At 43.7% G+C, this 14,365-nt stretch overlaps 1 protein-coding gene across 1 annotated transcript in view; it reads right to left on the bottom strand.

Annotated features, from left to right (window-relative positions):
• The window catches only part of large2 (LARGE xylosyl- and glucuronyltransferase 2), an 81,754-nt gene that overhangs the window by 44,665 nt on the left and 22,724 nt on the right, over nucleotides 1-14,365 (bottom strand). The window contains exon 2 of the mRNA XM_073464360.1: nucleotides 6,805-6,909. The gene's annotated coding sequence lies outside the window, so the exon portion shown is untranslated. The remainder of the gene's footprint in view (nucleotides 1-6,804; nucleotides 6,910-14,365) is intronic.

Raw genomic sequence — 14,365 nt, 5'->3', positions numbered from 1 at the left:
TTGTTGTTGTTTGGAGCTCAAGGCGCTGCTGGCAACCTCGAAGGAATCTTTTTTCTTTCAGATGATTTCGATCAGATATGAGAAGATTTTATTTTTGTTCAGAGTTAATTAGTCCAATCAGTCCGACAATCAGGATTTGAACGAATACAATCCTATTTTGAAGCGAACGAAAGTGATAGTGAGGCTGTTTTATCCATTATTGTATTTTTGATTCATCTGTAATCATGAAATGCAGGAAACGTCCTCTCTATTGTTAGAGATCGCTCTTGATATGATTCTCTTTAAATCAAAAAACATAATATTGAGCGCATTCATTCTGTTTGCAGTGGAAAGCTAAAGGCTCCTGTGTTACCGCCTCATCATGTTGTACACTTGATGATGTCATTATGTGACACTGCGTGCGGTGCAACATGTCGTGACAACACGCCAGTGAATGTTAAAGAGGAGCAGGTTGACAGAAATGGTTTATTATGTATGAAACTATGTGAACACAGGACGCAGGGTAATTAAGTTATGGAGTGTTTCAGACATTTAGAAATCTTTTGGATCAACATGTTTTGTGTTTTTATTCAGAAAAAGTGATTTCATTTTTTAAATGACAACATATTTATATTATTTTTGTAATTTCTTTATGGTTTATTGACATTATTATCATAATCTTGAAGCGTAGGTTGTACTTCTGTCCATCAAAAAAAAAAACATCTAATAATAAACTGACACACAAACTGACAAACAGGCACCTTAATGAAAATCTTGTCACAGCTTCTCTCCAGCCTCCTCGGCTCGTCGCAAATCTTAAGTTTCTTCTGAAGAAAGACGCCTTTTATTGTTTCTTTATGATCTCTTCAAAAGAAAAGTTAAATGTCAAACAAAGTAAACAAGATGTTCCCCGTGGACTTGAAACATTCCTGAAGTAACTCTTTTAATAACTGGTTATAAAAAGTCACCACTTTACGCGACAGTTAAATTTGTTTCGATCTTTCCACATAAAAACAAAAAATAGGACGTTTCAATCAGATCCTCCCTCCACAGATCACACAACATCGAAACCTGCCGTCACTTTCAAATTCATTAAGCTTTAATACACTGACCTTTCTATGAGGTCAAATATTTATGCTCATGTGTTCAGACCCTCATGTGGGGCTTCATGTCACCTCTGACCCTGACGGACCCCCTCAGGACAGAGACCTGCCCTTCTCTCCTGGGAACACCAGCTCATTAAAACCACGAAGCCTCCGGCCTCCCGGACGACCCGATCAGCACATCACATGGCCTCTAATGGTTGTCATCCATCCAATCAGAGGCAGGATGTGGAGGAGGGGGTCAGAGGTCAGGGGATTAGGAGTGGGAGAACGAGGCATTGTGGGTGCGTGCCCTGTGGTCAGTCAGGTCACCTCGGTCTGGAAACTGTGGTGAGGGAGAACACAATTGTGTGTGTGTGTGTGTGTGTGTGTGTGTGTGTGTGTGTGTGTGTGTGTGTGTGTGTGTGTGTGTGTGTGTGTGTGACTGGCTGTCACCTTGTAAAAGCTCATTACAAGTCTTACAGGTCATCTGCAGCCGCGAGCTCATCAATCAGTCAGAGGTGTCGCATTTCTGCACACAGCAGGTTCAGACACACACACACACACACACACACACACAGGTCTACTACAGGGTCTGATTTAACTATCTAAAGCTCAACTAATCAATATATTTTATATTGCCAATGAATAAAATTACTACATGTGATCTGGAGGCGTAGGACCAGTCTCTCTCCATCGAGGTGACGGATCAGAAAATGCTCGTATGAATCACTTTTGTAACACCATGAGTCATTCTGGACGATACTGATACACAACACATTTACAGTTAAATACGAGACGTGTCGGTCAGTAAGCCAGTAAAGTCGTCCAGCTGTGTTGGTTAAAACTGATAATCAAAACCCACAAACATCTGGCTGTCGTCGTCAGTGGGAGAGGGCACGATCTGCATTCATCAGATGGCTCTGCAGCAGACACCGGTGTTGATAGGCTTCTACTGTTTCCTGTTTTTCCATGCATTTGAGACGTTGAACGCAACACACACACAAAAAAACCCAGAAAGGCAAACTTGTCTCCTGCCTCTGGTCACATGTTCACAGTCTCAACCGTCTGAAAACAGTCCTGATGTTTCCCCATTGAACAGTTCAGGAAAGCAGAGGACCGCTGACTCGACGTACATTCATCAAACTGAGCAGTTGGTCTTCATCATTAAAGACTTTTCTCTTGTAAAAACAGGCTGATTTAACATCGATGATACTGAGAATATACGAGCTGAAGGGAGAAGCATCTCTATGAGACAGTGAGACGGACACAACGACGACAGCCACAGCATCATGGAGGACATGGGTCAGTATGGTGTTGTTATGGACTCCACTGCCTCTGATTGGCCTGCGTCTAAGCCGTGACGCTGATACATCTGATTGTGAGCAGTAGTTTCCCCGGTAAACACACCGACCTGTCCAGCTGTCGCAGCTGCAGTGTCTCTGTGCTGGTCAGAGTGGAGAGGCCGGGTGGCCCAGTGGCAGCAGCCCGCTGGACGGTCCGCCCGTCAGTCCACTCCGCCCGTCAGTCCACTCTGATTCGCCAAGAGACACTCTGGTAGCGAAGAGCTAAATACTCTTGTATTGTAAAATAAATACTCTTCCTCCCTGCAGTATTATCGAAGAATAACCGCTAACAACGCTCCAATAATTCAGTTATAAAACATGTTTTATTTCCAAAACATTCTTCAAAATAAAAGTCCCTGTTAGTCATTTAAAAGCTTTTATCATGAGGCTGCTAAATGTTGGTTTTCAGCGGCAGTAACTTAACGACTCCTGAAACAGTCAAACACAGCAGATATCTGAGAGAGTAAACAGGGACGCAGGAGAGAAACTAGACGTCAGACAACAGAGATTCAGTCAAAAGCTACAAAACTCGAAAACTTCTGCGAGCTGAACAAACAGACTTTTAGAAAAGTCTTTCCCTCTGGTCTCCTTCACAAATATGAGTTGAGTAGAGGGGGAAGGTCGCAAGACGTCAGTGCAGCCTGCGTGGAGGCAGGACGGGCGAGCTTCGGTCCTGCTCTGGAGATGATCCATCTCGGGCACGGCTCTGTAAAACTCTGCACTTATACTGATAATGGAAACACGATTAAGTGTAGCATCGTTTGACTCGGCACCAAAAGCGCCAATGGAAAAGCACCACAAGACCCCACAGAGCTCAACTGCTTCCTCTTAACAGCAGATCAAATATTACTGGGACTTTATCGACATCTGCTTTATCAACTGGAAGATGTTTGGTTAAATTGGGATCGAATTGGGATACGCCACTGAACTGAACACACACACACTCTCACACACACACACACACACGCACGCACACGCACACGCACACGCACACACACACACACACACACACACACACTCCCCCAGCCAATTCCACCAACAGTTTTCTGTGTGTCATGAAGCTGACAGTTCGCTGGTGGATCCTCTCGCGCTGCGCAGACTTCAGAGGCCGGTTATTCCCAAACTCTAAATAATCTGCAGCAGCCACGGGACCAAAGGAGGACGATCACTCGACGCAGCCTCTTTTTATCTGATCAGGATGAAAACACTGCCTCGTACTCGCTCCGTCTCCACAGCTCCAACCAAGTCCCAGTGCCTCCCAAATTACTCCTTTTCATGTAGTTGTTGCAGCGAACACGAGAACACACGACGTGCAGGCAGCCGGCTCAGAGTCGACGCTGTGTGCATCGTGTTTTTAAAATTGAACGAGGTCTAATCTCAAGCAAAGACACTGCAGAAGTCTTCAGGGAGAGTACAACAAAGCAGAGAGGATGTGGGAGGTGGTGGGGAGGAAATCTAACGGTCGATACCAGGAGGAAACTGAAGCGCAATTCCCACCTGGTGCACTTTGATATGAGGAGTCTCCTGCCTCTGGTCACATGTTCACACTCTCAGCTGTCTGATCCACGACATGACAAACAGTCCTGATGTTTCAGTTCAGGAAATCTGCTCTTCATCAGCAGTTAACACGACGAACATTTACCAAACCAACCAGTTAGCGTACATCCTTGAAATTTCCAAGAAGTCAAAAATCTGTGTTTTTTACACATCTTCCACTTTTAGGCTCAACGATGTCAAAAAGTCATTTTACAGGGACTCTTAATGGTAATTTAGAGTTTATAATTTCCTGGAGAACAATAACATTCTTGATGACTCATCCTGCATTTGAGGGCGTTAACTCATTTTGCATCCAATAAAAACGAGCTAAATTTTTTTCTGATGATTGATGAAAATGTAACCAGGGTTGGGTCGTCGTCTTTTCCAGTTTCTGAAGGGCGGCGTGACGGAAAAAGTCTGAACTAAACTGCTAAAACTAGTTTTTATATATTGACTAGGCTCAGTGCTGCCTCTTGTGGCTGATGGCAGAAAAACACCAGCTACAGCTCAGGCTGATACCAACTACAGCCGCTACCATCGGTTGTGACAGTCGCACAAGACATTTTCAAGTCAAAAATGTCAAACATTGTCTGGCTCCAGCTTCATGAAGAGTTTTGGGGTTTTTGGACTGTTGGTTGGACAAAAGAAACAATCTGAAGCCGTCACTTTGGGCTCTGGGAGGTATGATGAGCATTTGTCACAATCATCTTATCTTAACGATTAATCGTGAAAATAATTGTGTGATTAAGCAATAATGAAATAATTATAAGTTGCAGCTCAAACACCATCTGTGTTAAAGTTTCTTCTATCCAGCCTCAGGGGGCAGTAATGAGTCCCTCAGTGAGCGCTGCACTCAAAAACTTAGTTGGACAAGAGTCACAAAGAAGATATTTCTGCTTGTTGGACGTGTCTTCGGTGTGTTTTGGTTTTGAGGACCGGCCGTGTCTGGTTAACTTTCCACCTCTGATGAAGAGCAGCTCACTTTCTCCTACGCAGTGGATGAGTGTTCATACAGTCCAACACGACTGTAGGTGTCCCAGAGGAAAAACTAAAAGAAAGTCCGCCTACAGCTCACATTCATCGTCTTCTAAGACTAACCGGGGGCCTGATGTGAACAAGATCTGTGCTTCATGTGAAACATTCACACAGACTATAAATGCAATAATAGATATTTACAGATCTTGAAATATGACTGAACATGAACATGAGATGGTTTCAAGTCAAAATCTTTCTACGATTGGCTGCTGCCAGATGATCTGATAAACACTGCTACTGATACTTTTCACTGATCAGCTGTGTGTACCTCCATTAAACGTTCATATAATTCCATAAAACGAAATATAAGTCAGTAATTCAGCCCGTTCTTGAACACTTCATCAGTGAGATCCGTCTCTGTCTGTTTCCTGTTTGCTCTTTCTGCTCATTAAGTCTGATGTGTTTGAACAAATCGACCGCAGCCGACAGCAAATATCACAGCTGGTGACATTTTTATTAAAAAGCAACAAACCCTGCAGACTTTTACCACCTGAAGCTGATCTCCTATCTGACAGTTCAGTACATTGTATTATCATCATCATATACAGTTTGTCATGTTCATGTTATTCAGACACAGAAACTGTGGTAGTGTAATTAAGATAACTCCACATTTGTTGCGTTATTTAAAGAAATATGTCAATTAAAGAGTTGTTACTTCCAGAAGTTAATATTTGGCTCTAACTTCTCAACCTGAAGTAATAACTGATGGTACAGTGTGGTGACTGTACAAAAGTGACACCATCCGCTTATATATTGGTTCCCTATCAGCTTGCTTTCATTATGCGATTCAGTCTGGATTTCTTTCTGGAAAGATGAGGGTCGAATTACGGCACAAAGAGACAATAAAGGGCGTTGTTTTCCCCGGTTACTAGTGTGGAAACTCTACACTGCAAAAGAAAAAGATCACTGCTGATGGAGGAGGCAAAGAGGGTGAAGAGGGAGAAACAAGAGTGAACGGACAGCGTTCACTGGATGGAGACGCTCCGTTGTTGTGTCAAAGTCTGTTCCCCCGTTGATATGCGTTTCCTCTCAGCACCGGGACTTAAGACGCTTCAGAACCAGAATGCTTTTCACTCGATCGGTAAGAAAGAAAGTCTGCCTACTTATTAATACAACCGGCTGTTTTACTCTGACGTTTCACAGCACTGAGATCAGGGCTTCTAGATCAAACGTGGATTCACAAAACTCAGTTTTTTGCTTTGGACAGGAACCAGGCTGCTAGCAGCAGCCATGTTGCTAACCCTGCTAACAACACCAACAGTAAACACCACAGGGAAACACTTTTGTATTTTAGCACAAAACACTCCACTGCCTCTATTGAGCGAGTATCGATCGTATATTAATACTGCAGTATTGATTTGTTTGTGATCTTTCTTCAGAGAGCTTCCTGCTCTGAATGAGTCTCCAGGCTAATGAGTTGTGTTTCAAGCACACATTCATTTCCACTGCAGCTTCTATAATTAAAGGAAACCTTAAATCACTTAGAAACCAATTAAACATGCCTCAGACTTTACTTCTTCATGTCTCGTGTCACATTATAGACACCACAGAAGAATCAGAAGAGTAGTCGTGTCAAAGTAAACACAAAGAAATCACCAACAAAGAACAAACCCGACAACAACTCTCTATATCATCACGTCTTCTGTTACTGACTTGATGCAGCTGATTTTACACTTCACATGAAGTCAAGACAACAAAACCTCGTCACACACACACACACACACACACACACACACACACACACACACACACACACACACACACTGAGCGGAAAGAAAAAGTGTGACATTTGAAGCAAGAAGGAGAAGAAAGCGTTTGTTCCTCACCAGATTCGTAGACGTAAATCCCAGGGTGGGAAAGAAGTGTGACGGAGAGAAGCTGCTCAGTCGCAGTCGACGACTCCAACGGGGACCACCGGGAGAAAATCCAGTCTGTAAATACATAAACAGGTATGAGATGACAGATACAGTGTGACAGACTGCTTATCAGATAAAAAAAATATAGAAGATATCGCATAAAAATACGTTTAAAGAGAGTAAGATGGATATTTTTTGTCGAGCTGTGTGAGCAGATCAATTGAGCTGTCAATCAAACATCTGAGACAGAAATTCAACAGTTCAAAGAAAAATCACACAATGTTTCTGCTGATGCTGCCATCGTTAGACTCGTCACTGTGTTTCTGCATCAGGCTTCACGGGCCGACTGAACACGGCAGAATGTGACCGGATCCGATGTTGTGAATTTCAGACTGCAGAATCACAAATGGAACAAACAAAACTGCATCCACCACAACGAAGACCAGTAATCGTTTACACACGGTCACGTCTTTGAGCTGTGTGATACAACGATTGTTGGATGATAGAAAAACTACCATTGTTCCATATTATGCTTTGTTTATTTAATTATATCACAAATCAGACTCTTCACGGCAGTAATTTCATAACGGAGAAGCTCCGCTCCATCCTTCAGAGACATGCTCCACTCTGACGGAGAAGCACCGCTCCATCCTTCAGAGACATGCTCCACCCTGACGGAGGAGAAGCACCGCTCCATCCTTCAGAGACATGCTCCACCCTGACGGAGGAGAAGCACCGCTCCATCCTTCAGAGACATGCTCCACCCTCTAGTTTGATCTTTGTGGAGAAGGATTCACATGCAGCAGTATAATGAGCCCAAACATGGTCCTTCCTCCACAGTCACCTGACCTCAACAAGACGCTTCGTGGAACACTGTCAGATCCTGCTGGGAAACATGAGTCAGCAGGTTTGACACTAACTTGTGGAGTCCGTGCCAGCTGCAGTGCATGCTGTCATTAAAGCAAAAGGGAGGACAAAGCAAATACAAAGATATTCTGAACAGAAGTGACAGGTTGTATGCCCCACATCATTTCTGCATGTCGTGGCAGTGATGATAAACAAAAAAAATATCGATAAATCTGAATATCTGAAACAATGTCAGTATTCATTGTTTGCAGTATCGATACTCAAGCTGCATATTTCTCGCTCTTCTCGACACATTGTCGTACCTCCTTAAGGAGTAAATAAACGTAGATGCTGTACACACGCTTCATTATATTTATCTTTTAATAAATGAAATGTTTTCCCATATTGTGATGGCAGTTGTTATCAAATATGAATATTTTTCAAGATATAATATCGAAGTCAGATATTCCAGTATTGTGACAGCACCAGAACTGAACTGGACCACTGAACTCTTACAATCAGACGTATTCACTGAGTCGCTGCAACAAGTGTTGAGTAAAGCATCGGTCCAGGCCTGCAGCTTCACTCCAGCTGACTTCTGGGAAGGTACCAGTGTGCAGTGCAGCTCTGGGGGGGTTCAGGCGGTGACAGAGAGGCAGATGGGTGGAGTGAAGCAAGAAGTCAAAAAACCTCCACAAAAAGAGAGTGTTGTCTTTATTTCGTCCTCCCTGGCGCTCGCTGCGCTCCGTCCAGATGGCAGCTCCTCTCTGCAGCCGTACACAACAGAGGGAGGCGACATGACGCCCGTCAGAAACTCTGCCCCGGAGCCCGATCCGAGCCAGAGCCTGTAACAAACCCTCAGCACGCATGCCGACAGTCTAATCTGCATCCACATCAAACGGGGCGTGGAGCGGGGGAGGGGGGCTCGAGTCATCCCGACCTGCAGGAGGTCTCGGGCTGTTTTTACTGCAGCTGATAGCGGGAGTGCTGCTGTTGTTTGTGTGCTAACAGCCCTCTGATGGCTCCAGGAGCACAGCCAGATTGGCTCGTAGTGTGAAACAACAGCAGCCATTAAAGCTGCTCAATACAACCTGGGGGAGGGGGGGGGAGGAGGGGGGGGGGGGGGGGGGGGGGAGGAGGGGGGGGGGGGAGGAGGGGGGGGGGGGGGGGAGGCAGCCACTCACCCATAACACAGCCCTGCCCACTGTGAGTGAGGATAATCTCATTCTCTTTCTTTCTGTTTTTGTCTTAGTTAGCAGTAAACACAATCAGGAGAGACTCACATGCACTGACATGCTCTGCAGTAATCTGATTACTCTTACAGCAGTAAACAGATTACTGCTCTTTATCGTGTTAAAGGTTTAAAACAGTTTAACACACACACACACACACACTTCTGCAGGATGAATGAAAACATGGAAGGTTTTTCTACATGAAAAGAAAGATTCCTTCTGCCAGCAGAGACGAGACGATGAGACGAAGATCATCGTGTCCAAAATGAATAAATCCAAAGTCTTCCAATCCACCGAACTGACGTGTATACGATGTTTACAGGAAACTTGTTTGCAGTAATCATGGGACGGGGGATTAGAGGAGCCTGGTTCTCCTGGAGGAAACAGAGTCTCTGGTATGTATCCACTTTAACATGCGAGTGTGTGCAGGTCGGACTGGGAGAGCGTCGCTGCGACGGCTCAGCAGCAGGAATACGGATCGGAGGATAAAAGATTTTATTGTGGATTGTGATAAAAAAAACACTCAGGATAAGTTTCTTGTAGTGGATTTCCATTATCAGGATGTTCATGAATATCCTCACGACTTAAAAAAGCTGTCCAACTGTATTGATTTCCTGATTTATTTTGAATTTCCATACAAAGAGCGAGCCCTGTCCCTGTGGCTGAATACTCGGCTTGTACACCGAACAAGGATCATTAAAATCAGGTGAGGGATTATGGATAAGGTACTCACAGTTTAATTATGATTTATGATCACCTGACTGAAGATGGTTTGATTGCATGTCCACATTTAATGATTCTCTCTTTTTTTTAGACGATATAAAACCTTACGTCACAATTAACCTGGCCAAAATAATTCATGCTACAATCCTGAAGGCATCGTAAAGAAATAAGAAACACATATTCTCACTGCATCACAGATCAACATATTCACAATAACTTAATTTAAAATCTGATCAAAAGTGAACGAACACATCGTGGCGTTACAAGTGAAAATACATCAAATCTCTTTGTCTGAAACCTGATTTCTTATATTTAAACTGCAGATGATGCAAAGTGACACTGAAAAGCTGCAGCACCATGTTTCTACAGTAGCCCAGAATGGACAAACCAAACACTCTCAGGCTGATCTGTGAAACACTGAGAGTGCAGCTCAAAACAACTTATTAAGTTCTGTTTTCTATCACCGTGCAGTTGAACAGCTTGTTGATTTCAGTGGATCCTGTCATCAGATACAGTCTGTGACTTCAGATCAAACCAGGCGAGAACACATGAAGAACTCACAGACAGGCTGGTGACAACACATCAACACATCAACACATCAACACATCAACACCCCGTGGGGATAAAAAATACTTCAAACTGCAGTAAGTTTATCAGCATCACAAACAGTCACAGGTCACACTGCATGGACTGAAAGCCAATTAGCAGCTTTGTGGAGCCGTGGAGGAGGTCTGACAATCAGCACTTTGATGTGCCACTTTTCAAAGCGACGTGACACAAACGACAGAGAGGACGAATCATGTGGGAGCTGACTGCAGGTGCAGCCGTCTGAAAGGGTTCAAAATAATTAAATACGTTCAAGGAGACGATCCACAAACAGGGACAACAAACAGACACTGACAGCACGGACGGACAGCAGACATGAAGTCCGTCTCGTGGTCGGGTCGTTGTTATATCGCTGAACATCAGCTTCAGTCTGTAGCGGGCTGCAGAGGCGCTTCATACAGCAAAGTGCCTTCAAACAGTAATGACTGAGGTGGACGAGCTGCAGTGGTGATGTTGGCAGCCATTTTAGATTTAGTCTGAGTTTTAGTCTTCAGACCAAAAAGCTCATTAGATTAAGTCACATTTAAGTCATTCTTATCCTTCATAGTTTGAGCCTGTTCTTGCTGACAAAATGTTTTAAGTGTTAAAGTGTTTTCTCACTTTAACTAATTCAATCAGGCCTTTAAGTCCCTGCGGCTCCATTTGTTGCAGATTTCTCTTTCCAGCATGTCAGACAGTTTGATCAGGCTGCAGGTTGTACTCACACATGCTACCATTAAGATCGAACTAGTGCTGATACAATTATTTCATTAATATTGTTAGAAACATACATAATTATCTTCCAAATAAATCGATGTGCAAAATAGAAACGACAGTTTGACTAGAAAGTGAACTGCAAGGTCGTGTTCAGAGCTGCCACGACGTGAAAACACATCGAGCATTAAGAGCTGCTTCTCCAAACATATAAATATATAAATATATAAATGAATAAACTGGCAGAAACATGATGATGTGCATTTAGACTTAACAGGACAGACGTTTACTCGTCCTGGACAATTTTAAAGCTCTGCATGTTTCACTCACAAGCTCTGTAGCTAACAAACTGACGTTAGCTAACACATTTACCCAGCTAACACGTTACCCCAGCTAACGACAGCCTGAAGCCAGACATTAGCTAACACATTAAGCCATCCATCCATGCACATATATGCATATATGCATCCATCCCCCGAACTCATTTTGGGGAGTGTATTTTCACAGACAGACTCAACCAGGGATGCTGAGGGGTCGGTCTATATAATGTCTTTATAGTAAACGGTGGGCAACATTAATTTTTTTGCATTGATTTGAATGGTGAGGATTTCATGTGTCTGACCATTATTAACAATAATTAACAACATTTTGAACTAAAGCAGACGGCAAACATGAACAGCAACATATTATAGGTCAGAACAGCCACTTCAACTTCAGTCAACTACAGCAGGGAGATGAAGAGGGACAGAACGTCCCCAGACTCCCTTATAAAAACACTCAATTTTGTGAATTGCACTGATGATCTGTATGAGTCAGACTTAAAGGCTGCATCATGACTGAGTGAAATTAAGGTTTAACAAAGCTGAGAAACACCTGAGGTGCTCAGTATCCCAGAATGCACTGGGTGATAGACACCGCGCTATTTCCAGTTTATTTTTGAGTGTTTCTGGAAAAAAAAATCCACAGCCCACGACGACCAACATCTGAAAGTGATTTTACAGAAAAACAAGCACAAAGTCGCCTCTAATAAGCAGACCTGGCAACCCTGATCTGAGGCTCCAGTCTTCAGATCCTCCGACCCATCCACCCTTTCACTGCAGGGTCCTCATCTACATCTCCTCCAGGCTCCCTCGCCTCTCACTGCAGCACTCGTCCACACCTCAGGGCCGTTACCTTCAGTCCGACCAGCATCTCTCTCACCGGGACAAACGGACTGAAGCGCTGAGATGCTGCAGGGCTGCTGAGGTATTCTCAGCATGTTTGCTGTGAAGCGTCTGCAGGGACTCAGGTTTAGACTTTGGGGTGAATTCAGGTTCTGAATCCTTGAATTCTCGGTACAGTAGAAAGAGAAACAGGACGATGCTGCTGCTGCTGGGGGGAAACTGAGAGGGGGAGCGGAGATAAGAAAGATTTTTAGATGAGTTTGGGGACTCGGGGAGGGATTCTAGCTTTGGTGGGAAGTGGAGGGAAAGCAGAGGGAAAGCAGAGGGGGGTTAAAAGCTTCTTCTCCTGACTGGCATACAGCAGGGAGAGAGAGGGGGAAGGAGGGCAGCGAGGGCGGATCCTGCTTTCCTCTTTGAGGTGAAGCTCATCAGCCCCGGAAAACATCTACACCTTTAACAAAGGAGTCTGTTGATTTTACACAGATACACAAAGATCTGATGCTTCTGCTGCCGTCAGACGACAGAACAGTTCAGAGTGAAGACGCTCTGGAGGTGACGACGGATCTGAACATGTTTTCACTGAAAAATACAGAGAAAGACAAAGAAACGCTGCCAAAGTAAAACATACAGAACGTTCTGGAGTCGTGGTCATTTTATCATTTCAGCTGAATTATTTTAACATTAATAGTTTTTTAATTCACTCAAAAAAAACATAAATTAGTGAAACTTTTAGAGTAAAACTTCCAAAATACAGAGAAGCAATTCTGCCACGTTAACAAGCATTGACACACACACACACACACACACACACACACACACACACACACACACACTCTGCATGCACGATTAACCCATCGACTCGCTCTCTGCTGCTTCAGTATCTGGTGGAGGTGGCAGTAGTATTTGGGAGCGAGCGATGGAGAATAATGAGGTTATGATAGCGTCGCTCCACGCTCCATTACACCACCCGCCTCCCAGAGATCCCAGCTACACCACCGCTACACCACCACTACACCCAGGACGCTCAGCTCAGGCGCCCGACTGGTTATTTTCACGTTAGCGACTTTATTCATGCTTGTTGACTGAGGGGAAGTGTGTGTGTGTGTGTGTGTGTGTGTGTGTGTGTGTGTGTGTGGTTTTAACTTGACCTTGATGAAAGCGAGAAAAATTTAAATCAAACAGCCTTTTGAGTCGAGAACGATCCTCCTCTGACACACAGTGATTTAATGTAACTGAAACTAAAAGTACGTTTTCACTCAAGTACTGTATTCAGATACAGAGTATTTTAATATTTTCTATTTTCTTTAAATTTTCACTCCACAGGTGCAGATATTGCACTTTTACTCTGATACATTCATTCGATAACTTTGATTACTTTGCAGATTACAGATTACATGCTGCATCAGGGCCAAAGTAATGTAATTCTAATTTTATTTATTTAATCTGCTGATTCCAATAATCAGGAAAATGCTATAAATCAGATCCAATGATGAGTCACAGTACATCAGGTGAACATATAAATATATAATTCACTTGTACTTTTTAAGTACATTTACTATCAGATACTTTTACTCTCTGTGTGACTTTGTGGTACAAATCTACATTTGTCATTTTAAACCGACTATAAACCCTCAACAGCTGAAAGAAAACATCTTTAACATTTCATTTTTGGCCTGATGTTAAATTTAATCTTAATTTTTCTGTTTACAGAGTTCATCTATGTTTAACTACTTTATTTCGCTCACAGACTTCTTTGATAAATTAGTAAAAATTACTAACAGTCGGAAACCAAAGTGGTTCGGCCCACCAGCGCTCTAAATCCAGCGCATCGTGCCAGAATCATGACGTGAAATAACCACTTCAAGTTCACCTGTCTGATAGCGGTGCCAGCGCCGGCCCACGGCTGGCCCACTTTGGTCCGGTTCCAAACCCTGGAAACCAACTTCCAAATCTGGCAACCTTGTTGGACACAGATGTGACTCACATCTGGTGCTGTGCTGCCAGAACACAGCAGAGTGAGGTGAGGACGACGAGCGACGCTCAGACTGATGTTTTCTGTGAACAGAACTTTCTCTGTGAAGGTGACACTTCTGACCAACGTCTCCTCAGTCCGACCGGATCAAACCGGATCAGTGACCCGGATCATTGGAGACCGACGTGCTGCCAACTTAAATAACGCTCACTAATAATGTCAGTCTGAAGAGTGTTTAGTTCTAACACTGAGTTGAAACTCAACAATAACTCACAGCTCAGTTTTCTGGACCGAGT

The sequence above is a fragment of the Pagrus major genome, chromosome 4, assembly GCF_040436345.1.
Source record: "Pagrus major chromosome 4, Pma_NU_1.0".
Classification (NCBI taxonomy): Eukaryota; Metazoa; Chordata; class Actinopteri; order Spariformes; family Sparidae; genus Pagrus; species Pagrus major.
This window is presented reverse-complemented; position numbering and strand designations above follow the sequence as displayed.